Source organism: Pseudophryne corroboree, chromosome 5, assembly GCF_028390025.1.
Source record: "Pseudophryne corroboree isolate aPseCor3 chromosome 5, aPseCor3.hap2, whole genome shotgun sequence".
Lineage (NCBI taxonomy): Eukaryota > Metazoa > Chordata > Amphibia > Anura > Myobatrachidae > Pseudophryne > Pseudophryne corroboree.
Window position 1 is genome coordinate 335,387,547 of NC_086448.1, and position 27,244 is coordinate 335,414,790.

Genomic DNA, 27,244 nt, shown 5'->3' on the forward strand with positions numbered 1-27,244 from the left:
TGCTCGACGCTTCTTATCCGCAAACTTCTTGTACCTGAACGATGCCTTGAGCAGAGCCGATCGTACGCTCTTCCAGATATTGGCAAACTGATGCAAGGTGATATCCACTGCGGGAACAGAAGTTGCCTGAAGCGGTTGGAACTCAGGGACTTTAGGGTGGAATCCAAAGTTAGTGAAGAATGGTGTTGAAGCAGATGAAGAATGATACTGGTTGTTATGACAGAACTCGGCCCAGGGAAGTAATTGAACCCAGTCATCTTGAGAGGAGGACACATAGATGCGGAGGAAGGCCTCCAAGTCCTGATTCACCCTCTCGGTTTGACCATTGGTCTGAGGATGGTAAGCCGTAGAAAACTTTAGCTTGACCTGGAGGACTTGACATAAACTTCGCCAGAATTTGGCTGTGAATTGAACTCCTCGATCTGAGATAATTTCTTCAGGAAGACCGTGGAGTCGGAAGATCTCTTGTATGAATACTTGAGCCAACTTGGAAGCTGACGGAAGACCGGTGAGAGGAATGAAGTGTGCCATCTTGGTGAACCGGTCAACTACCACCCAGATGGTATTGAACTTGTTGCACATGGGTAAATCTGTAATAAAATCCATCGACAAATGGGTCCAAGGTCGACGGGGAACAGATAGTGGAACCAGTTGCCCCGCAGGCGACTGGCGGGATACCTTATGTTGAGCACACTTTGGGCAAGATGCAATAAACTCCAAGACGTCCTTTTTCAGAGTTGGCCACCAATAGGACCTAGAGATAAACTCCAGGGTTTTTTGGATACCTGTATGTCCGGCAAAACGGGAAGCATGGGCCCAATGCATGAGCTTCTTCCTTAGCATCGGTTTCACAAAACTTTTCCCTGATGGGGGCGTAGAGTCCATCCCTACCGTGGAGAATGCCAACGGATTTATAATAGGATGCTTGTCTGAAGACTCTGACTCATTTTCTTGCTCCCATGAGCGGGAAAGGGCATCGGCCTTGCGATTCCGAGAGCCCGGACAGAACTGGAGTTTAAAGTCGAACCTGGAAAAGAAAAGTGCCCATCTGGCCTGACGAGGGTTGAGACATTGTGCGCCTTTCAGATATAAAAGGTTCTTGTGGTCTGTAAGTATGGTGATTGAATGAGAAGCTCCCTCCAACAGATACCTCCACTCTTCTAGAGCGAGCTTGATGGCTAGCAACTCCTGGTCGCCAATGGCATAGTTGCGCTCAGCTGGGGAGAACTTCCGGGAGAAGAAACTGCAAGGGTGTAAATGGCCATCTTTAGCCCTCTGAGATAACACCGCTCCTACTCCAACGGAGGAGGCATCCACCTCTAAGATGAAAGGAGAGTCGATGTCAGGCTGTTTCAGAACAGGCGCAGAGATGAACCTTTGTTTTAAAAGATGAAATGCTTGCATGGCTTCTTCAGACCACTTGGACGGGTTAGCACCCTTCTTAGTGAAAGCAGTAATAGGCGCCACAATGGTGGAAAAGTCTCGTATAAACTTTCGGTAATAGTTGGCGAATCCTAAGAACCTCTGGACCCCTTTGAGGGTTAAGGGTACCGGCCAATTTTGGATTGCTTGTAGTTTCTCAGGATCCATCTCTAGTCCGGAACCGGACACAATGTACCCTAGAAACGGAATGGACTTGACTTCAAAGACGCATTTCTCTAATTTGCAATAGAGATGATTGACACGGAGACGGGACAGAACCTCTTTAACCCAGAAACGATGTTCCTCTAAATCGTTGGCAAAAATGAGGATATCGTCTAGATAGACCACGACATGACGGTATAGAATGTCTCTGAAGATCTCATTGACAAAATGCTGGAAGACAGCTGGAGCATTGCTCAATCCGAAGGGCATGACGAGGTACTCATAATGTCCGTCACGGGTGTTAAAGGCGGTCTTCCACTCGTCACCCTCACGGATCCGGATGAGATTGTATGCACCTCTCAAGTCCAGCTTTGTAAAGATGGTAGCTCCGCTAACTCTGTCAAAGAGCTCAGTAATCAGGGGTAAAGGATAACGGTTCTTGATGGTAATGTCGTTCAAACCTCTGTAGTCGATGCACGGCCGCAGACCACCATCTTTCTTTTTTACAAAAAAGAAGCCTGCGCCGGCTGGGGAAGAAGAAGGTCGAATGAACCCCTTTGCTAGGTTCTCTTTAATGTATTCCTCCGTAGAATGCGTCTCAGGCAGAGACAACGGATAAGTTCGGCCTCGAGGTGGAACCTTCCCTGGAACGAGATCAATCGGGCAGTCCCATTCTCTATGAGGAGGAAGGATATCAGCAGAAGCTTTACTGAACACATCCGTGAAATCTTGATATGGAGGAGGTGGAACATCAGACGACCTGGGGGAGGAAGAACAGACAGGCAATACTTTAAACAAACATGTCTCAGCACAGGAGGAACCCCATGCCAGGATTTGCGTAGTCGTCCAATCAATTGTAGGATTGTGAAGACGGAGCCATGGAAGGCCCAGGACCACAGGATGTGTGGCTCTTGGAATCACTAAAAAAGAAATAAGTTCGGAATGAAGAACTCTCACTCTCAGACGAACTGGTAGAGTCCTTAAAGAAATAACTGCATCAAAAATTTTGCTGCCATCCAAGGCAGTTAAAGAAATGGACGAAGGAAGTCTCCCGGTGGGTAGGGACCACCGTTTAACATAGGCTTCGGTAATAAAGTTCCCAGCTGCTCCGGAATCAAGGAGGGCAATGATGTTCCGATAACGTTGAGCAACTTGAAGCGAGACTGGGAGATTACAATCTTGAGGAGATGGAGAGGAGATCATTACTCCTAGCCGGCCCTCTCCTTGGCGAGCTAGGATTTGGAGTTTCCCGGACGTTTGGGACAGGCATTAATGGTGTGAGACGGAGCTGCACAATAAAGACAGAGAGACTCGGAGAGACGTCTTCGGCGCTCAGCAGGAGTTAAACGGGAACGGCCAATTTGCATGGGCTCATCTTTAGTTGGTGACAGTTGGCGAGGAGGAGGAGCAGAAGATTTTGGAGCAGATGATCTTCCACGCTCAGTTGCTCTCTCTCTGAAACGTAAATCAACTTTCGTGCAGAGTGAGATTAGCTCATCTAACTTAGAAGGTAAGTCTCTGGTAGCTAACTCATCTTTAATACGCTCAGATAAGCCATGCCAGAATGCAGCATACAGGGCCTCGTCGTTCCATGCCAGTTCGGATGCCAGGATCTGGAACTGTATCAGATATTGTCCTACAGTACGTGACCCCTGGCGTAAACGGAGAATCTCGGATGAAGCTGAGGTTACCCGGCCTGGCTCGTCGAAGATGCGCCTGAATGTTGACACGAATGCAGCGTAAGAAGATAGCAGGGTGTCGGACCTCTCCCATAACGGTGATGCCCAATCAAGGGCTGAGCCACTGAGAAGAGAAATAATGTAGGCAATTTTTGTACGGTCACTGGGAAAATTGCCAGGTTGTAGCTCAAACTGAATCTCACACTGGTTGAGAAATCCCCTGCAGAATCTTGGAGATCCGTCAAATTTTGCTGGCGTTGGAAGATGAAGACGTGGAGCAGAAATGGGTAAGGTGGGTGGGGTTATAGCTGGAGTCACTGTGGTTGACGCACCAGACGCGCCTGATCCACGGAGAGTTGTCTGAATCCCATCCAGCCGAGTAGAGAGATCCTGGAGACAGCGGATGATGTGGCCCTGTGCAGCCTCCTGATGTTCTAGTCGGGCTGCCAGTTCTTGCATCGGCCTGGCCGCTTGATCCTGGTCTCCGGCTGGATTCATATGGTCAGTGCTTACTGTCACAACTGAGGGCCTGAGCTGACGGGAGGCAGCCTCAGTTGTAGGGGCTGAGATGTACCGGAACCTGGGAGGTTGTATCAGACCCCTGGACATGTAAGTAACATGAAGAAGAACTGCCCGAAGGCGTGACCACGACAACTTGAATAAAAGTCAATGATGTTTATTTATGACAAACTCCATGCATCACAGTAGCAGTAAAAGAAACATAAAATCAGCAGAGAAATAATACAGTTCCTGGGTACTACAGGGTGGCAGGGGCCACAGAGCTCTGGTAGTATGAGACAGTTCTTATTATCTGCGAGTTGGAAAGTCCTTACCAGGCCTGACTGTAGCAATGAAGAAAGCCCAGGATCGTACCAGCTGGTGTTCCAGGGAAAGCTGGACTGCTGTAAATAAAATAGCTGCTGTGGGTTCTGGTTGGAACCAGACAGATGTTGGCACGGAGTGGATACTGGCTGGAACCAGTTAAATAATAAATGAAGCTTGAGAGCGATGCAATATGAATGAAATGTAGAGTTTGAGAGCGGAGAAATAATAATACCGGTGGAGAGTGGTAAACTGTAGAAAGGACACCGGCCCTTTAAGAGAAGCTGTACTCTGCTGGAAGCTGGGCTGGAAGCAGGTAATGTTGTAGCTGGAAACAGATGAATCCACAATGGATCGGAGAGTCAGGCTACACCGCAGGTGGAATGCTGGTGCGGGTCTCTATGGTGGAAGTCTTGAGACAGGAGCTGGAACCTGGAAGACAATCACAGGAGAGAGACAAACAGGAACTAGGTTTGACAACCAAAGCACTGACGCCTTCCTTGCTCAGGCACAGTGTATTTATACCTGCAGCAAGGAAGGGATTGGCTAGGCAATTATGCAGATTATCAATACTGAGAACAGATTGGTGGAAATGATCAGCTGACAGAATCCAAGATGGCTGCGCCCATGCAGACACTTGGAGGGAAGTTTGGTTTGTAATCCATGTGGTAATGAAAACAGTAATGGCGGCGCCGGCCACCGGAGACAGGAGGCGCCAAGCTGACAGGTGCACATCCAACCACGCGGACACAGCGGAGGCCGCGGCTGACGTAATCGCCACTCAGACACTCTGCATGCAGAAGCTCAGGGACGGCGGCGGAGGCCGCGGGAGACGCCATGCCAGGTGTAATATGGCGTTTACTGTGACAGCGTCTCAGAGTGACAGGAGAGGATACAGGAATGTAAACATCAGGATAACAGATAGGATCCGGTCCTGGAGCGCTGAGCCAGCCTTAGGAGGCATCTGATGGGTAAGAAATGGCGTCCAGATACCCGGATCGTGACAGTATGTTTAGTTTAAACTGTTCCTGGACAGAGAGATTCCTCTTTACATGATAGGAAGGGTCAGACAAAGGTTGAAAGGTGGTGTCTAGTATCCAGCTGTAGGGTATTTTAAGGGTAACATTCCGATGCTAGTTAGGAAAGGATCGCTCGCTCCTGCGTATAGTTATGTACGAATGTAGTTTATGAACATTAACTGTATTTGCTGTAAATTACACATGCGGCGGGAATCCTGAGGATATCTTCCACCAGAGCAGTTGGGGAAAGACACAGCCCACCTGTTTAAATCCACCTATGACCTTTGCTATAATGTGGAGACACATTCCTGTGTCCAATGAACAATGAGATACAAGGTACCATTGTATTATGAATGTATGTTGTGCTATATAAAGACCACCATTGCCTGGCCAGACTCACTCTCTCTGAAGGCTTTCTCCCTGAATGCTGAAGACTGGATCCAGGTCGCGCCTGCGAATCATTCCCACGTATGTTTCTCTATCGTCCTAGTGGATGCTGGGGTTCCTGAAAGGACCATGGGGAATAGCGGCTCCGCAGGAGACAGGGCACAAAAAGTAAAGCTTTAGGATCAGGTGGTGTGCACTGGCTCCTCCCCCTATGACCCTCCTCCAAGCCTCAGTTAGATTTTTGTGCCCGGCCGAGAAGGGTGCAATCTAGGTGGCTCTCCTAAAGAGCTGCTTAGAAAAGTTTAGCTTAGGTTTTTTATTTTACAGTGAGTCCTGCTGGCAACAGGATCACTGCAACGAGGGACTTAGGGGAGAAGAAGTGAACTCACCTGCGTGCAGGATGGATTGGCTTCTTTGGCTACTGGACATTAGCTCCAGAGGGACGATCACAGGTACAGCCTGGATGGTCACCGGAGCCTCGCCGCCGGCCCCCTTGCAGATGCTGAAACAAGAAGAAGGTCCAGAATCGGCGGCATGAAGACTCCTCAGTCTTCTTAAGGTAGCGCACAGCACTGCAGCTGTGCGCCATTTCCTCTCAGCACACTTCACACGGCAGTCACTGAGGGTGCAGGGCGCTGGAAGGGGGGCGCCCTGGGAGGCAATGAAAACCTATTTTTGGCTAAAAATACCTCACATATAGCCTCCGGGGGCTATATGGAGATATTTAACCCCTGCCAGAATCCGTTAAGAGCGGGAGACGAGGCCGCCGAAAAAGGGGCGGGGCCTATCTCCTCAGCACACAGCGCCATTTTCCCTCACAGAAAGGCTGGAGGGAAGGCTCCCAGGCTCTCCCCTGCACTGCACTACAGAAACAGGGTTAAAACAGAGAGGGGGGGCACTAATTTGGCGTTAGAAATATATAAAAAAGATGCTATAAGGGAAAACACTTATATAAGGTTGTCCCTATATAATTATAGCGTTTTTGGTGTGTGCTGGCAAACTCTCCCTCTGTCTCTCCAAAGGGCTAGTAGGTCCTGTCCTCTATCAGAGCATTCCCTGTGTGTGTGCTGTGTGTCGGTACGTGTGTGTCGACATGTATGAGGACGATGTTGGTGAGGAGGCGGAGCAATTGCCTGTAATGGTGATGTCACCCTCTAGGGAGTCGACACCGGAATGGATGGCTTATTTAGGGAATTACGTGATAATGTCAACACGCGGCAAGGTCGGTTGACGACATGAGACGGCCGACAAACAATTAGTACCGGTCCAGACGTCTCAAAAACACCGTCAGGGGTTTTAAAACGCCCGTTTACTTTAGTCGGTCGACACAGACACAGACAGGGACACTGAATCCAGTGTCGACGGTGAATAAACAAACGTATTCCTTATTAGGGCCACACGTTAAGGGCAATGAAGGAGGTGTTACATATTTCTGATACTACAAGTACCACAAAAGAGGGTATTATGTGGGATGTGAAAAAACTACCGTAGTTTTTCCTGAATCAGATAAATTAAATGAAGTGTGTGATGATGCGTGGGTTCCCCCCGATAGAAAATATGGGCGGTATACCCTTTCCCGCCAGAAGTTAGGGCGCGTTGGGAAACACCCCTTAGGGTGGATAAGGCGCTCACACGCTTATCAGAACAAGTGGCGGTACCGTCTATAGATAGGGCCGTCCTCAAGGAGCCAGCTGACAGGAGGCTGGAAAATATCATAAAAAGTATATACACACATACTGGTGTTATACTGCGACCAGCGATCGCCTCAGCCTGGATGTGCAGAGCTGGGGTGGCTTGGTCGGATTCCCTGACTAAAAATATTGATACCCTTGACAGGGACAGTATTTTATTGACTATAGAGCATTTAAAGGATGCATTTCTATATATGCGAGATGCACAGAGGGATATTTGCACTCTGGCATCAAGAGTAAGTGCGATGTCCATATCTGCCAGAAGATGTTTATGGACACGACAGTGGTCAGGTGATGCAGATTCCAAACGGCAAAAAGGTGTATTGCCGTATAAAGGAAGAGGAGTTATTTGGGGTCGGTCCATCGGACCTGGTGGCCACGGCAACTGCTGGAAAATCCACCGTTTTTTACCCTAAGTCACATCTCTGCAGAAAAAGACACCGTCTTTTCAGCTTCAGTCCTTTCGTCCCTATAAGAGTCATATCTGCCCAGGGATAGAGGAAAGGGAAGAAGACTGCAGCAGGCAGCCCATTCCCAGGAACAGAAGCGTTCCACCGCTTCTGACAAGCTCTCAGCATGACGCTGAGACCGTACAGGACCCCTGGATCCTACAAGTAGTATCCCAGGGGTACAGATTGGAATGTCGAGACGTTTCCCCTGCGCAGGCTCCTGAAGTCTGCTTTACCAAGGTCTCCCTCCGACAAGGAGGCAGTATGGGAAACAATTCACGAGCTGTATTCCCAGCAGGTGATAATTAAATTACCCCTCCTACAACAAGAAAAGGGGTATTATTCCACACTATATTGTGGTACTGAAGCCAGAAGGCTAGGTGAGACCTATTCTAAATCTAAAAAAATTTGAACACTTACAAAGGTTCAAATCAAGATGGAGTCACTCAGAGCAGTGATAACGAACCGGGAAGAAGGGGACTATATGGTGTCCCGAGACATCAGGGATGCTTACCTCCATGTCCCAAATTTGCCCTTATCACTAAGGGTACCTCAGGTTCGTGGTACAGAACTGTCACTATCAGTTTCAGACGCTGCCGTTTGGATTGTCCACGGCACCCCGGGTCTTTACCAAGGTAATGGCCGAAATGATGGTTCTTCTTCGAAGAAAAGGCGTCTTAATTATCCCTTACTTGGACGATCTCCTGATAAGGGCAAAGTCCAGGGAACAGTTGGAGGTCGGAGTAGCATGATCCCGACAACAAGTCTCCTGTGCTTAGGGATGATTCTGGACACAGTCCAGAAAAAGGTGTTTCTCCCGGAAGAGAAAGCCAGGGAGTTATCCGAGCTAGTCAGGAACCTCCTAAAATCAGTGCATCATTGCACAAGGGCCATGGTAAAAAAATGGTGACTTCCTTCGAAGCAATTCCAGTCGGCAGATTTCATGCAAGAACTTTTCAGTGGGATCTGCTGGACAAATGGTCCGGATCGCATCTTCAGATGCATCAGCGGATAACCCTATATCCAAGGACAAGGGTGTCTCTCCTGTGGTGGTTACAGAGTGCTCATCTTCTAGAGGGCCGCAGATTCGGCATTCAGTTTTGGATGTTGGTGACCACGGAGGCCAGCCCGAGAGGCTGGGGAGCAGTCACACAAGGAAAAAATTTCCAGGGAGTGTGATCAAGTCTGGAGACTTTTCTCCACATAAATATAGCTAAGGGTAAATTTATAATGCTCTAAGCTTAGCAAGACCTCTGCTTCAAGGTCAGCCGGTATTGATCAAGTGGGATAAAACATCACGGCAGTCGCCCACGTAAATAGACAGGGCGGCACAAGAAGCAGGAGGGCAGTGGCAAAAACTGCAAGGACTTTTCGCTGGGCGGAAAATCATGTGATAGCACAGTCAGCAGTGTTTCATTCCGGGAATGGAAACTGGGAAGCAGACTTCCTCAGTAGGCACGACCTCCACCCGGCAGAGTGGGAACCTCATGAGGAAGTTTTCCACATGATTGTAAACCGTTGGGAATTACCAAAGGTGGACATGATGGCGTCCCGTCTGAACAAAAAACGGGACAGGTATTGCGCCAGGTTAAGAGACCCTCAGGCAATAGCTGTGGACGTTCTGGTAACACCGTGGGGGTACCAGTCGGTGTATGTGTTCCATCCTCTGCTTTTCATACCTAAGGTACTGAGAATTATAAGACGTAGAGGAGTAAGAACTATACTCATGGCTCCGGATTGGCCAAGAAGGACTTGGTACCCGGAACTTCAAGAGATGCTCACAGAGGACTTATGGCCTCTGCCGCTAAGAAGGGACTTGTTTCAGCAAGTACCATGTCTGTTCCAAGACTTACCGCAGCTGCGTTTGACGGCATGGCGGTGGAACGCCGGATCCTAAGGGAAAAGGCATTCAGGAAGAGGTCATTCCTACCCTGGTCAAAGCCAGAAAGGAGGTGACCGCACAACATTATCACCACATGTGGCGAAAATATGTTGCGTGGTGTGAGGCCAGGAAGGCCCCACGAAGAAATTTCAACTCGGTCGATTCCTGCATTTCCTGCAAACAGGAGTGTCTATGGGCCTCAAATTGGGGTCCATTAAGGTTCAAATTTCGGCCCTGTCGATTTTTCTTCCAGAAAGAATTGGCTTCAGTTCCTGAAGTCCAGAAGTTTGTCAAGGGAGTATTGCATATACAACCCCCTTTTGTGCCTCCAGTGGCACTGTGGGATCTCAACGTAGTTCTGGGATTCCTCAAAACTCATTGGTTTAAAACCAGTCAAATCTGTGGATTTGAAGCATCTCACATGAAAAGTGAACATGCTCTTGGACCTGGCCTGGACCAGGCGAGTGTCAAATTGGTGGTTTTTTTCTCAAAAAAGCCCATATCTGTTTGTCCATTCGGACAGGGCAGAGCTGCGGACTCGTCCCCAGTTCTCTCCCTAAGGTGGTGTCAGTGTTTCACCTGAACCAGCTTATTGTGGTGTCTTGCGCCTACTAGGGACTTGGAGGACTCCAAGTTGCTAGATGTGGTCAGGGCCCTGAAAATATAGGTTCCAGGACGGCTGGAGTCAGGAAAACTGACTTGCTGTTATCCTGTATGCACCCAACAAACTGGGTGCTCTTGCTTCTAAGCAGACTTTTGCTAGTTGGATGTGTAATACAATTCAGCTTGCACATTCTGTGGCAGGCCTGCCACAGCCAAAATATGTAAATGCCCATTCCACAAGGAAGGTGGGCTCATCTTGGGCGGCTGCCCGAGGGGTCTCGGCTTTACAACTTTGCCGAGCGGCTATTTAGTCAGGGGCAAACACGTTTGTAAAATCCTACAAATTTGTAACCTGGCTAAGGAGGACCTGGAGTTCTCTCATTCGGTGCTGCAGAGTCATCCGCACTCTCCCGCCCGTTTGGGAGCTTTGGTATAATCCCCATGGTCCTTTCAGGAACCCCAGCATCCACTAGGACGATAGAGAAAATAAGAATTTACTTACCGATAATTCTATTTCTCGGAGTCCGTAGTGGATGCTGGGCGCCCATCCCAAGTGCGGATTATCTGCAATACTTGTACATAGTTACAAAAATCGGGTTATTATTGTTGTGAGCCATCTTTCAGAGGCTCCGCTGTTATCATACTGTTAACTGGGTTCAGATCACAGGTTGTACAGTGTGATTGGTGTGGCTGGTATGAGTCTTACCCGGGATTCATAAATCCTTCCTTATTGTGTACGCTCGTCCGGGCACAGTATCCTAACTGAGGCTTGGAGGAGGGTCATAGGGGGAGGAGCCAGTGCACACCACCTGATCCTAAAGCTTTACTTTTTGTGCCCTGTCTCCTGCGGAGCCGCTATTCCCCATGGTCCTTTCAGGAACCCCAGCATCCACTACGGACTCCGAGAAATAGAATTATCGGTAAGTAAATTCTTATTATTATTCTCTGTAGCCATTTATGTTCTCATTTGTTCGCCATTGTTCATGTTATTCTCTGTTATTATGTTAGATTTCTATGTTAGTTTGTAGTGTATGATTTGTACTGTTTATTCCCTTTTACTCTGAATAATCCTCGGCAGTGTTAGAGCTGCTGCGGTTATAACCAAACCCGGTGTTGTGTTTTCATTTTCCTGCAAAGGGCTCTCTTAGCGACTCAATCGCTCAAACAGCATACACATTGTTAAGGGTTTTAAGCGCTACATCATTACAGTATTTGACTACTAAGGTTTACAGTATAAGTATATTCTTACTGTGTTTTATTAACAAGGTTTAAAGGTTATCTACTGTGTGTACGCCCGCTGTGCGTATTCCGTACTCCCAGCGCAGCGTGTGTACGCCAAGTGCGTACCACGTGCGGGACTCTGTACGCAAATAGCGTACAAAGTGCGTAGCACGTGGACTAGCAGCCATAGCGGCTCCACAGTAATAGTGTATAGCTTTATGTTTAAAGATAATTATTGACATTATCAGGAGTCCCCAGCATCCTCTAGGACGTTAGAGAAATGAAAACCTAAAATGCATAGAGTAATCATAATGCAGGGTTGGTGTAGGCATTTTGGGTAATAACTTCCATGGGCTGTGTATTCCACCCTCACAGGGTACCAGGTGCAGCAGCCATCTTCGGCGCACAGCGTAGGATTACCCTGGGTGGAATAGTCCATCCCTAGAAGAGGTGACACTAAATGGGGGTGATTGCAGCATCCTAACATTCAGAGTAGGGTACAAACAAAACTATCACATCCATGTATTTTCATCCCATCCACAAGCGTACCAGATGAGGCAGCCATATTGGGCGCACTAGAGAGGTTACACTGCGAGGTAAGCCATACATGGGCACAATGCATACATGGGAGAACGGGCACTTGTGTAGTCGTATGATATAACCTGTATGAACAATCCACGTGAGGCACATCCTGCCCGCAGAGGCACCACCAGAGGCCCCCATTTGGGCTGCACTGTGTTAGATGCTGCTGGCAGGGTGTGCAATCAGTGGAGGCACACCTCACAGGAATACCACACGGTGGGGTGGAAGTATGTAGTAAAAGTGTTTGTTGTTTTTCTTAATAAGAAAAGACATGAAGCAGTAAGCATATCCTCCAACTATACCTTTTTGGCAGGTATAGTACCTTTTTTTTATGGTCTGTACCGATTTTTGGCTCTCCAAACATCCATTGAAAGTATAGGAAAAGGGTCATGGCCACGCCCCCTTTACCCGTGGCCATGCCCCCTTTTCTAATTTGTACCGATTTTTGGCCCCCATTTATCAAGCAGCTATAAGTGAAGCGGTAAATAATAAGATTTTACTTACCGATAAATCTATTTCTCGTAGTCCGTAGTGGATGCTGGGGACTCCGTCAGGACCATGGGGATTAGCGGCTCCGCAGGAGACAGGGCACAAAAATAAAGCTTTAGGATCAGGTGGTGTGCACTGGCTCCTCCCCCTATGACCCTCCTCCAAGCCTCAGTTAGGATACTGTGCCCGGACGAGCGTACACAATAAGGAAGGATTTTGAATCCCGGGTAAGACTCATACCAGCCACACCAATCACACCGTACAACTTGTGATCTGAACCCAGTTAACAGTATGACAACGTAGGAGCCTCTGAACAGACGGCTCACAACAAGAAACAACCCGATTTTTTTGTAACAATAACTATGTACAAGTATTGCAGACAATCCGCACTTGGGATGGGCGCCCAGCATCCACTACGGACTACGAGAAATAGATTTATCGGTAAGTAAAATCTTATTTTCTCTAACGTCCTAGTGGATGCTGGGGACTCCGTCAGGACCATGGGGATTATACCAAAGCTCCCAAACGGGCGGGAGAGTGCGGATGACTCTGCAGCACCGAATGAGAGAACTCCAGGTCCTCTTTAGCCAGGGTATCAAATTTGTAGAATTTTACAAACGTGTTCTCCCCCGACCACGTAGCTGCTCGGCAGAGTTGTAATGCCGAGACCCCTCGGGCAGCCGCCCAGGATGAGCCCACCTTCCTTGTGGAATGGGCCTTGACAGATTTAGGCTGTGGCAGGCCTGCCACAGAATGTGCAAGTTGAATTGTGCTACAAATCCAACGAGCAATCGTCTGCTTAGAAGCAGGAGCACCCAGCTTGTTGGGTGCATACAGTATAAACAGCGAGTCAGATTTTCTGACTCCAGCCGTCCTTGAAATATATATTTTCAATGCCCTGACAACGTCCAGCAACTTGGAATCCTCCAAATCGCTAGTAGCCGCAGGCACCACAATAGGCTGGTTCAGGTGAAACGCTGACACCACCTTAGGCAGAAAATGAGGACGCGTCCGCAGTTCTGCCCTGTCCAAATGGAAAATCAGATATGGGCTTTTATACGATAAAGCCGCCAATTCTGACACTCTCCTGGCTGAAGCCAGGGCCAGTAGCATGGTTACTTTCCATGTAAGATATTTCAAATCCGCCGATTTGAGTGGCTCAAACCAATGGGATTTGAGAAAATCCAAAACTACATTAAGGTCCCACGGAGCCACTGGGGGCACAACCGGGGGCTGTATATGTAGTACTCCTTTTACAAAAGTCTGGACTTCAGGAACTGAAGCCAATTCTTTCTGGAAGAAAATCGACAGGGCCGAAATTTGAACCTTAATGGACCCCAACTTGAGGCCCATAGACAATCCTGTTTGTAGGAAATGTAGGAATCGACCCAATTGAAATTCCTCCGTGGGGGCCTTCCTGGCCTCACACCACGCAACATATTTTCTCCAAATGCGGTGATAATGTTGTGCAGTCACCTCCTTCCTGGCTTTAACCAGTGTAGGAATGACCTCTTCTGGAATGCCTTTTTCCCTTAGAATTCGGCGTTCAACCGCCACGCCGTCAAACGCAGCCGCGGTAAGTCTTGGAATAGACATGGTCCCTGCTGAATCAGGTCCCGTCTTAGAGGTAGAGGCCACGGATTTTCCGTGAGCATCTCCTGAAGTTCCGGGTACCAAGTTCTTCTTGGCCAATCCGGAGCCACGAGTATCGTTCTTACTCCCCTTTGCCGTATAATTCTCAGTACTTTGGGTATGAGAGGCAGAGGAGGAAACACATACACTGACTGGAACACCCACGGTGTTACCAGAGCGTCCACAGCTATTGCCTGAGGGTCTCTTGACCTGGCGCAATACCTGTCCAGTTTTTTGTTGAGGCGAGACGCCATCATATCCACCTTTGGTTTTTCCCAACGGTTCACAATCATGTGGAAGACTTCTGGATGAAGTCCCCACTCTCCCGGGTGTAGATCGTGTCTGCTGAGGAAGTCTGCTTCCCAGTTATCCACTCCCAGAATGAACACTGCTGACAGTGCTATCACATGATCTTCCGCCCAGCGAAGAATCCTTGCAGCTTCTGCCATTGCTCTCCTGCTTCTTGTGCCGCCCTGTCCGTTTACGTGGGCGACTGCCGTGATGTTGTCCGACTGGATCAACACCGGCTGACCCTGAAGCAGGGGTTTTGCCAGGCTTAGAGCATTGTAAATCGCTCTTAGCTCCAGTATATTTATGTGAAGAGACATCTCCAGGCTTGACCATACTCCCTGGAAGTTTCTTCCCTGTGTGACCGCTCCCCAGCCTCTCAGACTGGCATCCGTGGTCACCAGAACCCAGTCCTGTATGCCGAATCTGCGGCCTTCTAACAGATGAGCACTCTGCAACCACCACAGAAGAGACACCCTTGTCCGTGGCGATAAGGTTATCCGCTGATGCATCTGCAGATGCGATCCGGACCATTTGTCCAGCAGATCCCACTGAAAAGTTCGTGCGTGGAATCTGCCGAATGGGATTGCTTCGTAAGAAGCCACCATCTTTCCCAGGACTCTTGTGCATTGATGCACAGACACTTTTCCTGGTTTTAGGAGGTTCCTGACAAGTTCGGATAACTCCTTGGCTTTCTCCTCCGGAAGAAACACCTTTTTCTGAACCGTGTCCAGAATCATTCCCAGGAACAGCAGACGTGTTGTCGGGGTCAACTGAGATTTTGGAAAATTCAGAATCCACCCGTGTTGTTGCAGCACTACTTGGGTTAGTGCTACTCCGTCCTCCAGCTGTTCTCTGGACCTTGCCCTTATCAGGAGATCGTCCAAGTAAGGGATAATTAATACGCCTCTTCTTCGCAGAAGAATCATCATTTCGGCCATTACCTTGGTAAAGACCCGAGGTGCCGTGGACAATCCAAACGGCAGCGTCTGAAACTGATAATGACAGTTTTGCACCACGAACCTGAGGTACCCTTGATGTGAAGGGCAAATTGGGACATGCAGGTAAGCATCTTTTATGTCCAGGGACACCATAAAGTCCCCTTCTTCCAGATTCGCTATCACTGCTCTGAGTGATTCCATCTTGAACTTGAATTTTTGTATGTACAGGTTCAAAGATTTCAGATTTAGAATAGGTCTTACCGAGCCGTCCGGCTTCGGTACCACAAATAGCGTGGAGTAATACCCCTTTTCCTGTTGTAGGAGGGGTACCTTGACTATCACCTGCTGAGAAAACAGCTTGTGAATGGCTTCCAATACCGTCGCCCTGTCTGAGGGAGACGTTGGCAAAGCAGACTTTAGGAACCGGCGAGGGGGAGACTTCTCGAATTCCAACCTGTAACCCTGAGATACTACCTGCAGGATCCAGGGGTCCACCTGTGAGCAAGCCCACTGCGCGCTGAAATTCTTGAGTCGACCCCCCACCGTTCCTGAGTCCGCTTGTAAAGCCCCAGCGTCATGCTGAGGGCTTTGCAGAACCCGCGGAGGGCTTCTGTTCCTGGGAAGGAGCTGCTTGCTGCCCTCTCTTACCCTTTCCTCTGCCTCGGGGCAGATATGACTGTCCTTTTGCCCGCTTCTTATAGGACCGAAAGGACTGCGGCTGAAAAGACGGTGTCTTTTTCTGTTGGGAGGGGGTCTGAGGTAAAAAGGTGTATTTCCCGGCAGTTGCCGTGGCCACCATATCCGATAGACCGACGCCAAATAATTCCTCCCCTTTATACGGCAATACTTCCATATGCCGCTTGGAATCCGCATCACCTGACCACTGTCGTGTCCATAAACTTCTTCTGGCAGATATGGACATCGCACTTACTCTCGATGCCAGAGTGCAAATATCCCTCTGAGCATCTCGCATATAAAGAAAAGCATCCTTTAATTGCTCTAAAGTCTGTAAAATACTGTCCCTATCCAGGGTATCAATATTTTCAGTCAGGGAATCCGACCAGACCACCCCAGCACTGCACATCCAGGCTGAGGCGATGGCTGGTCGCAGTATAACACCAGTATGTGTGTATATACTTTTTAGGGTAGTTTCCAGCCTCTTATCAGCTGGATCCTTGAGGGCGGCCGTATCAGGAGACGGTAACGCCACTTGTTTTGATAAGCGTGTGAGCGCCTTATCCACCTTAGGGGGTGTTTCCCAGCGCGCCCTAACCTCTGGCGGGAAAGGGTATAATGCCAATAACTTTTTTGAAATTAGCACTTTTCTATCTGGGTTAACCCACGCTTCATCACATACATCATTCAATTCCTCTGATTCAGGAAAAACTACAGGTAGTTTTTTCACCCCCCACATAATACCCCTTTTTGTGGTACTTGTAGTATCAGAGATATGCAAAGCCTCCTTCATTGCCGTGATCATATAACGTGTGGCCCTACTGGAAAATACGTTTGTTTCTTCACCGTCGACACTAGATTCAGTGTCCGTGTCTGGGTCTGTGTCGACCGACTGAGGTAAAGGGCGTTTTACAGCCCCTGACGGTGTCTGAGACGCCTGGGCAGGTACTAACTGGTTTTCCGGCCGTCTCATGTCGTCAACTGATTTTTGTAATGTGCTGACATTATCACGTAATTCCATAAACAAAGCCATCCATTCCGGTGTCGACTCCCTGGGGGGTGACATCACCATTACCGGCAATTGCTCTGCCTCCACACCAACATCGTCCTCATACATGTCGACACACACGTACCGACACACAGCAGACACACAGGGAATGCTCTATTGAAGACAGGACCCCACTAGCCCTTTGGGGAGACAGAGGGAGAGTTTGCCAGCACACACCCAAGCGCTATAATATATATGGGAACAACCCTATATAAGTGTTGTATCCTTATAGCAGCTTAAATATAGTAATATCGCCAAAAAAAGTGCCCCCCCTCTCTGTTTTACCCTGTTTCTGTAGTGCAGTGCAGGGGAGAGTCCTGGGAGCCTTCCTCACAGCGGAGCTGAGCAGGAAAATGGCGCTGTGTGCTGAGGAGAATAAGCCCCGCCCCCTAGTTCGGCGGGCTCTTCTCCGGAGTTTGTGAGATCTGGCAGGGGTTAAATACATCCATATAGCCTCAAGGGCTATATGTGATGTATTTTTTAGCCATAAAAAGGTATTATACATTGCTGCCCAGGGCGCCCCCCCAGCGCCCTGCACCCTCCGTGACCGCTGTGTGAAGTGTGCTGACAACAATGGCGCACAGCTGCAGTGCTGTGCGCTACCTCAGGAAGACTGAAAAGTCTTCTGCCGCCTGCTTCTGGACCTCTTCCATCTTCGGCATCTGCAAGGGGGGTCGGCGGCGCGGCTCCGGGACCGGACTCCATGGCTGGGCCTGTGTTCGATCCCTCTGGAGCTAATGGTGTCCAGTAGCCTAAGAAGCCAATCCATCCTGCACGCAGGTGAGTTGACTTCTCTCCCCTAAGTCCCTCGATGCAGTGAGCCTGTTGCCAGCAGGACTCACTGAAAATAAAAAACCTAAAAACTTTTTCTAAGCAGCTCTTTAGGAGAGCCACCTAGATTGCACCCTGCTCGGACGGGCACAAAAACCTAACTGAGGCTTGGAGGAGGGTCATAGGGGGAGGAGCCAGTGCACACCACCTGATCCTAAAGCTTTATTTTTGTGCCCTGTCTCCTGCGGAGCCGCTAATCCCCATGGTCCTGACGGAGTCCCCAGCATCCACTAGGACGTTAGAGAAATATATTTATATATTTAAGAATAGCCTATGCCACGGCGAGCGAATGCGGTATTTGCCACATCAGCGCTGATGTTGACCTTAGATCAGTGCTGACGAATGATGTGTGTAGGGAGTCTGCGCATGTGCCGGAATATGGTCATTTACAGCACATGCGCAGTTGTAATTTCCGGACGTGGCATGATGCATGCCGGGATTGCTGCGGGAGAGGGAGCCGGAGCGCTGAACGGACTCCGCTGCAGCGGTGTCCTAACGTCTGGCCGGAGCAGACGAGGCTATTATAGGTAAGCGAGCGCTATTTCAGAAATTGCGCTCGTTCTTAAATACTTTAGCGTGCAGCAGTATAGGGAATATGAATGGCTAATAGCGCATTAGCCTTGTTAAATAGCAATTTGTCCCATTTACCACCGAAAACGAGTTTCCAGCAAGGAAATTCGTTGATAAATGGGGGCCTTTACGTGTTAAATGTTGGAGGGTATGAGTAAGCATTTTACCCACACGATACGTGCAGGTATACACACATCCCCTACAGTCGCTTTATTTCAAACAGCAGATGTGTCAACCATGTCGTTATTATTTAACTGTGCCCATCTTTCCATTTTGTAAAAAGTCCCAAAAGGAAACAATACTAACTGTCCTAATTATAATACCTTTAACGTCAGTTAATATACAAATGGAAATGTATGTGTAGCTCAGAGCAGAAGCCATTAGCACAAAAGTACACAAAGCACGCTGCTTGGGGTGACGCAACAGGTGAGGGCGCCACCCCCGGCCACACACAGCCGCGGATCACTCGGTGACTCATACACCGTGACATTCGAAAAATCCCAGAGCGCGGGAAAGCCGTTGCCAGCAACCCAATCACTTGACGGAGGGGAGGTAAAACAACGGCGCTAGGAATGCCGTGACGTCACCACATAGCTCCACTTTCCTGCGTACAGGACCTCTAAAACACTAGAGTAATATTAATGACATCCATCATTTAATTACCGACGCCATTTTGGGGAAGCCAAGTCAATCGCCCTCTAACGCCGACAACTGACGTTCTAGAACGCTCAACACTAGCTGCTCCATTACGAACAGAAAAACACAAATAAAACACGTTGCCGCCTCGCTACTGCAGTGCTCTCCGGCACTGGGCGGCAGTATAGGAATGGCAAAGCCCTGTATTCGTGTCGATCAATGCGCTGTGAATGCCAGCGCCGTGTAAGTGCCGTACACCAGTGCACAACGCGTGCGTGACCAGCCAGCCAGTAGCCTCTGCACGAACAACCCTGTTGCTAGCGGTTGCAGCAGCCGCCGCCATCACACGGAGGGAGGAGGAGTGGGCGTGGCACAGAGCGCTGCTGGCTGGAGACTGCCCTGCGCACTTCCTACAGCCTCTCTTTTTTTCTTTTAACAAAACTTTATTGCGACTTGACACAAGCACTCAAAGGTACTGCTTGGCCGCCGCCACCACCGCCTTCCTGCACTCTCCGCCCTTGTTCTGCTCTGCCGCACGCACCGCTGGTTGGTTGGAGGGGGGCGTCGGTGGCAACAACGGCAACGCGAGGTCACAGTCACACCCGGAAGGAAGAGGCTGGCGAGGAGACCGCAGTCACAGGGAGACCGCCTGCGACCAGCGCCGCAGTCATCATCATCATCGCCCCGGTGAGTGTCAGCATTGTGTCACCGCTGCATAGTCGTGTATCTGCGTGTGTGATTATCTATCTATCCTTTTTAATTTATGTGTGTATATATATATATATATATATTATATGTCAGTATCACATAGTGTTGTTTTATATATTCGAATTGTGCTGCTATGTGGCATATATTTTATACGTGTTATCTTACATGGGTAATAGAACTCACATAAGGTCACATAAGCAAATATGTGCTATAGAAATATGAGTTTTTGTTATTACTGAATAGAGTGATTCACTGTCACATATTTGAGTCCCACAGTTGTGTTTTGTATAACTTTGGTGTCGCGCTCTATCTCCTATCCATTCTACTTGTATAACTAAAACTGAATAACCATGTGTATAATCTCTATCTATATAATATCTATCTATCCGACTGGCACTCCACATCTGAATAACAAGCTTGTCTGGGTGCACTTCTGATGGAAGAATCCATACAAACAGCCAAGCAGAATGAGGTGGCACTTTCACAAAAAAGACTCAAAGTCTAATATCTTTCTTCTTGTGAAAATCTGTGGGAGTGCCACCTCATTCTGCCTGGCTATATATCTATCCTATATAATAGAAGGCTAATACTGGTCCTCACCTCTATGGGGGAAGTCAGGTGTTTTGAGTGCCAGCGGTTACTAGATTGCGTCTAACGGAGCAATCAGCTGTTACTCCGGGTGTGCACAGCAGCCAGCATGGGCATTACTGTTGTGACAATCAGTTTGACGGGCCAGTAGCTTACATAAGTGTAATATGTGTGTGTGTGTGTGTGTATATGTATGTATGTGTGTATATATATATATATATATATATATATATATATATATATATATATATATATATATATATATATATATATAAATTTTGTCTTGCACACCTATAGTAGTTTTTTAAGGGAATAGTATAAAGTATATTGATGGCTTGATGCTGTATAGTAGACAAGCAATTGTACTGATATACATGTTTATGTGGACACGTGTGTGTATACTATTCCCTCACTCTACAACATACTGCATATATAAGCAGTGTACTGGAAACAAAGTGACTGCTGCTTCTCAACTTTTATATTTCCTTATACAAGTTTTTCTTTTTTTAATCTTAAAGACCAAAGTGTCTTTACTGTTCTAGTAATTAGAAAGCATTGTCTAACAGAGAAAAATAGCCTTTTCATCATGCTTTGTCAGAAATAATATATTTTCTGTTATATGTAGTGTCCAATTACCTTAGGGCCTAATTGAGACCTGGACACAGCTGCTCCGTCGCTCGCAACGGCTGCATCCAGGTGGTCTGTGCACGCGCACCGGCCATTGTGTGCGACCTTACACATTACGGCCGCATCCCTGACTGATCCGGCCATAATGTGATTAACAGGCATTGTGCGGGCGGAATTACACCTTTTACGGGGGTGGTACAGGGAAAATGGGGGCGGGCTAGGACCGTTTCCGAGATGGCTGCTTGACGTCACACGCAACTTCTCCGAAAAAAAATGCCCTCTCTGATGCCTCTGCAATCTAATTAATGGATGCATTGGAGAGGGGGGGCTTCACATATGCTGGGCGGACTCCAGCATGTGCAGATATGAACACAGATCTCTGAACGACCCCTACGTTTTTACTGTTAACAGGCAAACCAAGTTAACTGTACAGTGATTGTAAGGCCGGGTACACACTAGAGCGATGACCGATTGCATGCTCTCGGTTATGCTGCATGGCCAGCCAGAGGATATCGTGTGCGACTCGGTGCGTTGTAATGAATTGAAAAACGAGAAGAAAGGCATTGTTTGCCGGCAATCTTGTATGGTCCAGGATGAAGGGAATTCGTCTCAATCATCAGCACGACTTCTGGTTTTCCTGATGTGTACCCGGCCTCAAGCCAGGTACACGCTATACAGTTATTGAGTCGATGTGGCAGTCGGCCTGATTATCATGTAAACCCCCGTTCGCGCCCACTGGCAGCTATTCAATTGTTTCAGCCAACGGGCTCAATATCATCAGAGTGGCAAGTTGTAGTGCGCGCGAAGTGACCCGTTTGGGTGCCAAAACGGGAATTTTCGCGTTTTGCCCATTAGTTCAGTTGGGTTTACCAGTTTTATACGGCTGAACCCGACTGCTACAGGGGCGATAAAATAGATCATTTGAATATCGCCCCGGGATCTCCCGTCACTTTAAACGGGGGATCGAGCACGATATATCAATTGAATATCACCCCTACTGACTATTACAATTTCTTATGTCATAACTGTCTGTCTTTTTTTTTTTTTTTTTTCTTCCTTCCTTGTAAGCCCTTGTTAATTTTTAGTTAACATTACGAAGTGCATTGCTTATGGATAAGCATGTTTTATTTGTTCTCAAATGTAGATTATTCTCTGTGAATTGTTGACCACTAGATTTTTGGAAAAAAAAATAACCAAAACAATCTAGATTAATGTCCAATATGTCCAAAATAAATAACACTATTCAGAAATATATTTATAACTGGAATTTGTTTATATTGTGACAAAGGGGTCAATTCTATTCTCCGACAGTTGAATAGCGCCGGGAATTAGCTCCCGATGCTATTCAATTCAGCTCCAGTTAAGTCGCCGATGGTCCGTTCTCGCCCACAAAACAGGTTGAATTGTCGGGAGAACGGGCATTCTCCGACTTAACTCCCCGGCGCGAGGCTGATTCCCGACAGAATCAGCCTCGCGGCAGCACTTTTGTCGGGTTTCTTCTCTCATCCCCCGGGGGTGAGAGAAGAATTCCCGACAATTGAGGGTCACTCGTCGCTGTATTGAATAGCGCCGGGAGCAAATTCCCGGCGCTATTCAACTGCCGGAGAATAGAATTGACCCCAAAGGGGACAGTGATCGCGGTGAGCCGAAAAAAAAAGTGGGTACCACGGACTCCTCACGTTTAAAAATTGGGGTCCTTTTCTGGGTCCCAGACTTGATTTGGACACTACAAAAGTATTGCGGGGCGGAGGAGGGGGTGACAATGCTGCTGGTCTGTGTAGCATGCAGGACACTCTGCCCCAGAGCTGTAACTAGACATTTCAGTGCCCTTTGGCAGAAAATAAATTGGTGCTCCCCCTGCCATACTTTAAGGTAAGGACAGTGCGCGTCGTAGGCGCGCACCAAAAATTTAGGGACGTGGCTTCATGGGGAAAGAGCATGGCCACATAACCGTACCAACTCACATTACACCACTCAGGTAGAGCACGTTATATACACATTGCGCCAGGTAGAGAGCGATTTAGGGGCGTGGCTTCATGGGGAAAGAGCTTGGCCACATAACCGTGTCAATTCACATTGCACTACACAGGTAGAGCACGTTATATACACATTGCGCCAGGTAGAGCACTTTACACACATTGCGCCAGGTAGAGCACGTCACACACACATTGTGCCAGGTAGAGCATGATTTAGGTGCGTGGCTTCATGGGGAAAGAGCATGGCCACTTAACTGTACCAATTCACATTACACCACACAGGTAGAGCACGTTATATACACACTGCGCCAGGTAGAGCACGTCACACACACTGCGCCAGGTAGAGCACGTCACACACACTGCGCCAGTTAGTGTTCTATACACATTGCGCCAGGTAGAGCATGTTATACACGTTTTATATGGCACCAGGGGGTAGGGACAGAGAGAGGCACCAAGGAGTAGGGACAGAGGCACCAGGGAGTAGGGACAGAGAGGCAGGAGAGAGTGCAGCCAGAAACCCCACCACCATAACACCCTCCAGGGTCCAGGCCCCCACCGCTTACCTGTAAAAAGAGCACTCCGGGTTGCTCCATGGACACTGCCAGCAGCAGCGGAGTCAGGCTGGTGGGGTATAGTCCGTGGATCAGCATGAGGCCACACCGCCGCCAGCCTGGAGTCAGAGGATGTGGCCAGGGGGGAGTGGAAGGGGCGGCCGCATGGGTGTGGAGGGAGAAGAGGGGAATCGGCAGGGAGAGCGGCGGCATCCAGCCAGGGGCACAGGGACCGAACTGCCCCAACCTCGGGTATATACAGCAGCGGACTCTGCCGTTAATCGGGGGGGAGCATGCGGAGCAGAGGATGAGGGGAGGGCGGGAGATCATACTCTTCTTGGTCTCCGCCTCTTCCAAGTTCCTCCCTCCGTTGTTATGGATACCGGACTGATTGACAGCACAGGACAGCGCTGCGGGTCACTGCACGTCCTGAGGGACCCGGCGTTTTTTTATTTGTGTGTCCCCACCATCAATTCTGGGGTAAAATACGCACTATAGCGCGTTTTTGCATCCACTGGGGGATCTGGGATCCCGGCAGTCAGAATACCGACACTGGGGTCCTAGCATGTATTGCAATGCCAGCGAGCGGATCCCGAATGTCAGAATCCTGAAGGAAGGTCTGCAGATACTCCACAGAGGTAAGCCGTGAAGGGGGGGAGGTTAGGTTAAGGCTGCGAGGGGGAGGGAGGGGGGTTAGGCACCACCGGGGAGGGTTAGGGGTTGGCTGCGGAGGGGAGGATTCGTAACAGGCTGCGGGAAAGGAGGGTTAGGGATAGCATACTTACCTACTAGTTGTCGTTAGCCTGAGAGTTGGGGATACCGCTGTCTGTATTCTGACTGCCTGCATCCCAAGTGCCGGGTTCTTGATACTATCCCGTAGATTTATCAAATCTGAGTGATAAAGTACTAACCAATCCGCTTAATTTCTCTAACGTCCTAGTGGATGCTGGGGACTCCGAAAGGACCATGGGGAATAGCGGCTCCGCAGGAGACTGGGCACAAAGTAAAAGCTTTAGGACTAGCTGGTGTGCACTGGCTCCTCCCCCTATGACCCTCCTCCAAGCCTCAGTTAAGATTTTGTGCCCGAACGAGAAGGGTGCAATCTAGGTGGCTCTCCTGAGCTGCTTAGAGTAAAAGTTTAAATAGGTTTTCTCTGACGTCCTAGTGGATGCTGGGACTCCGTAAGGACCATGGGGAATAGCGGCTCCGCAGGAGACAGGGCACAAAATAAAAGCTTAAGGATCAGGTGGTGTGCACTGGCTCCTCCCCCTATGACCCTCCTCCAAGCCTCAGTTAGATTTTTGTGCCCGGCCGAGAAGGGTGCAATCTAGGTGGCTCTCCTGAGCTGCTTAGAATAAAAGTTTAGTTAGGTTTTTTTATTTTCAGTGAGTCCTGCTGGCAACAGGCTCACTGCATCGTGGGACTAAGGGGAGAAGAAACGGACTCACCTGAGTGCAGAGTGGATCGGGTTTCTTAGGCTACTGGACACTAGCTCCAGAGGGACGATCACAGGTTCAGCCTGGATGGGTCACCGGAGCCGCGCCGCCGTCCCCCTTACAGAGCCAGAAGAGACGAAGAGGTCCGGTGAAATCGGCGGCAGAAGACATCCTGTCTTCAGACTAAAGTAGCGCACAGCACCGCAGCTGTGCGCCATTGCTCTCAGCACACTTCACACTCCGGTCACTGAGGGTGCAGGGCGCTGGGGGGGGAGCGCCCTGAGACGCAATATAACAGAATACCTTAGGTGGCAAAACAGAATACATCACATATAGCTCCTGGGCTATATGGATGTATTTTAATCCCCTGCCATTTTACACAAAAAAGCGGGAGATAAGGACGTCGTGAAGGGGCGGAGCCTATCTCCTCAGCACACAAGCACCATTTTCCCTCACAGCTCCGCTGGAAGGACGGCTCCCTGACTCTCCCCTGCAGTCCTGCTTCAGAATCAGGGTAAAAAAGAGAAGGCGGGGCACGTTTGGCAGCAAATAAATATATTAACAGCAGCTATAAGGGAGTAACACTTATATAAGGTTATCCCTGTATATATATATATATATATATATATATATATATATATATATATATATAGCGCTGGGTGTGTGCTGGCAGACTCTCCCTCTGTCTCTCCAAAGGGCTAAGTGGGGTCCTGTCCTCTATCAGAGCATTCCCGGTGTGTGTGCTGTGTGTCGGTACGCGTGTGTCGACATGTATGAGGAGGAAAATGATGTGGAGGCGGAGCAGTTGCCTGTGTTGGTGATGTCACCCCCTAGGGAGTCGACACCTGACTGGATGATTGTATTTAAACAATTAAGTGATAATGTCAGCAATTTGCAAAAAACTGTTGACGACATGAGACAGCCGGCAAATCAATTAGTGCCTGTCCAGGCGTCTCAGACACCGTCAGGGGCGCTAAAACGCCCGTTACCTCAGTGGGTCGACACATTGAACCTTTCTGACACTACAAGTACCACAAAGAAGGGTATTATGTGGGGTGAGAAAAAACTACCAATATTTTTTCCTGAGTCAGAGGAAATAAATGAGGTGTGTGAAAAAGCGTGGGTTTCCCCCGAGTGGTCAGGGGATGCGGATTCCAAACGGCACATGGAAGTATTGCCGTATAAAGGGGAGGAGTTATTTGGGGCTGGTCTATCGGACCTGGTGGCCACGGCAACGGCTGGAAAATCCACCTTTTTACCCCAGGTCACTCCACATCAGCAGAAAAAGACACCGTCTTTTCAAACTCAGTCCTTTCGTTCCCATAAGTACAAGCGAGCAAAAGGCCATTCTTTTCTGCCCCGGGGCAGAGGAAGAGGAAAAAGACTGCACCATGCAGCCGCTTCACAGGAGCAGAAGCCCTCCCCTGCTTCTGCCAAGTCTTCAGCATGACGCTGGGGCTTTACAAGCAGACTCGGATATGGTGGGGGCCCGTCTCAAGAATTTCAACGCGCAGTGGGCTCACTCGCAAGTGGATCCCTGGATTCTACAGGTAGTATCGCAGGGGTACAAACTGGAATTCGAGGCGTTTCCCCCTCGTCGTTTCCTGAAGTCTGCTTTACCAAAGTCTCCCTCCGACAGGGAGGCAGTTTTGGAAGCCATTCACAAGCTGTATTCCCAGCAGGTGATAATCAAGGTACCCCTCCTGCAACAAGGAAAGGGGTATTATTCCACGCTGTTTGTGGTACCGAAGCCGGACGGCTCGGTGAGACCAATTTTAAATCTGAAATCCTTGAACACTTACATAAAAAGGTTCAAATTCAAGATGGAGTCACTCAGAGCAGTGATAGCAAACCTGGAAGAAGGGGACTATATGGTGTCTCTGGACATCAAAGATGCTTATCTCCACGTCCCGATATACCCTTCTCACCAAGGGTACCTCAGGTTTGTAGTACAAAACTGTCATTATCAGTTTCAGACGCTGCCGTTTGGATTGTCCACGGCACCTCGGGTCTTTACCAAGGTAATGGCCGAAATGATGATTCTTCTACGAAGAAAAGGCATTTTAATTATCCCTTACTTGGACGATCTCCTGATAAGGGCAAGATCCAGGGAACAGTTAGAAGTCGGAGTAGCACTATCTCAGGTAGTGTTACGTCAGCACGGGTGGATTCTAAATATTCCAAAATCGCAGCTGATTCCAACGACACGTCTACTGTTCCTAGGAATGATTCTGGACACAGTCCAGAAGAAGGTGTTTCTCCCGCAGGAGAAGGCCAGGGAGTTATCCGAGCTAGTCAGGAACCTCCTAAAACCAGGACAGGTCTCAGT

General features: G+C 48.8%; 1 protein-coding gene across 1 annotated transcript in view; it reads left to right on the forward strand.

The window, feature by feature from the left end:
- The first annotated feature begins 19,052 nt into the window (after window positions 1-19,052).
- KBTBD2 (kelch repeat and BTB domain containing 2) overlaps window positions 19,053-27,244 on the forward strand; it is a 197,124-nt gene continuing 188,932 nt past the window's right edge. Inside the window, exon 1 of the mRNA XM_063922556.1 lies at window positions 19,053-19,716. The gene's annotated coding sequence lies outside the window, so the exon portion shown is untranslated. The remainder of the gene's footprint in view (window positions 19,717-27,244) is intronic.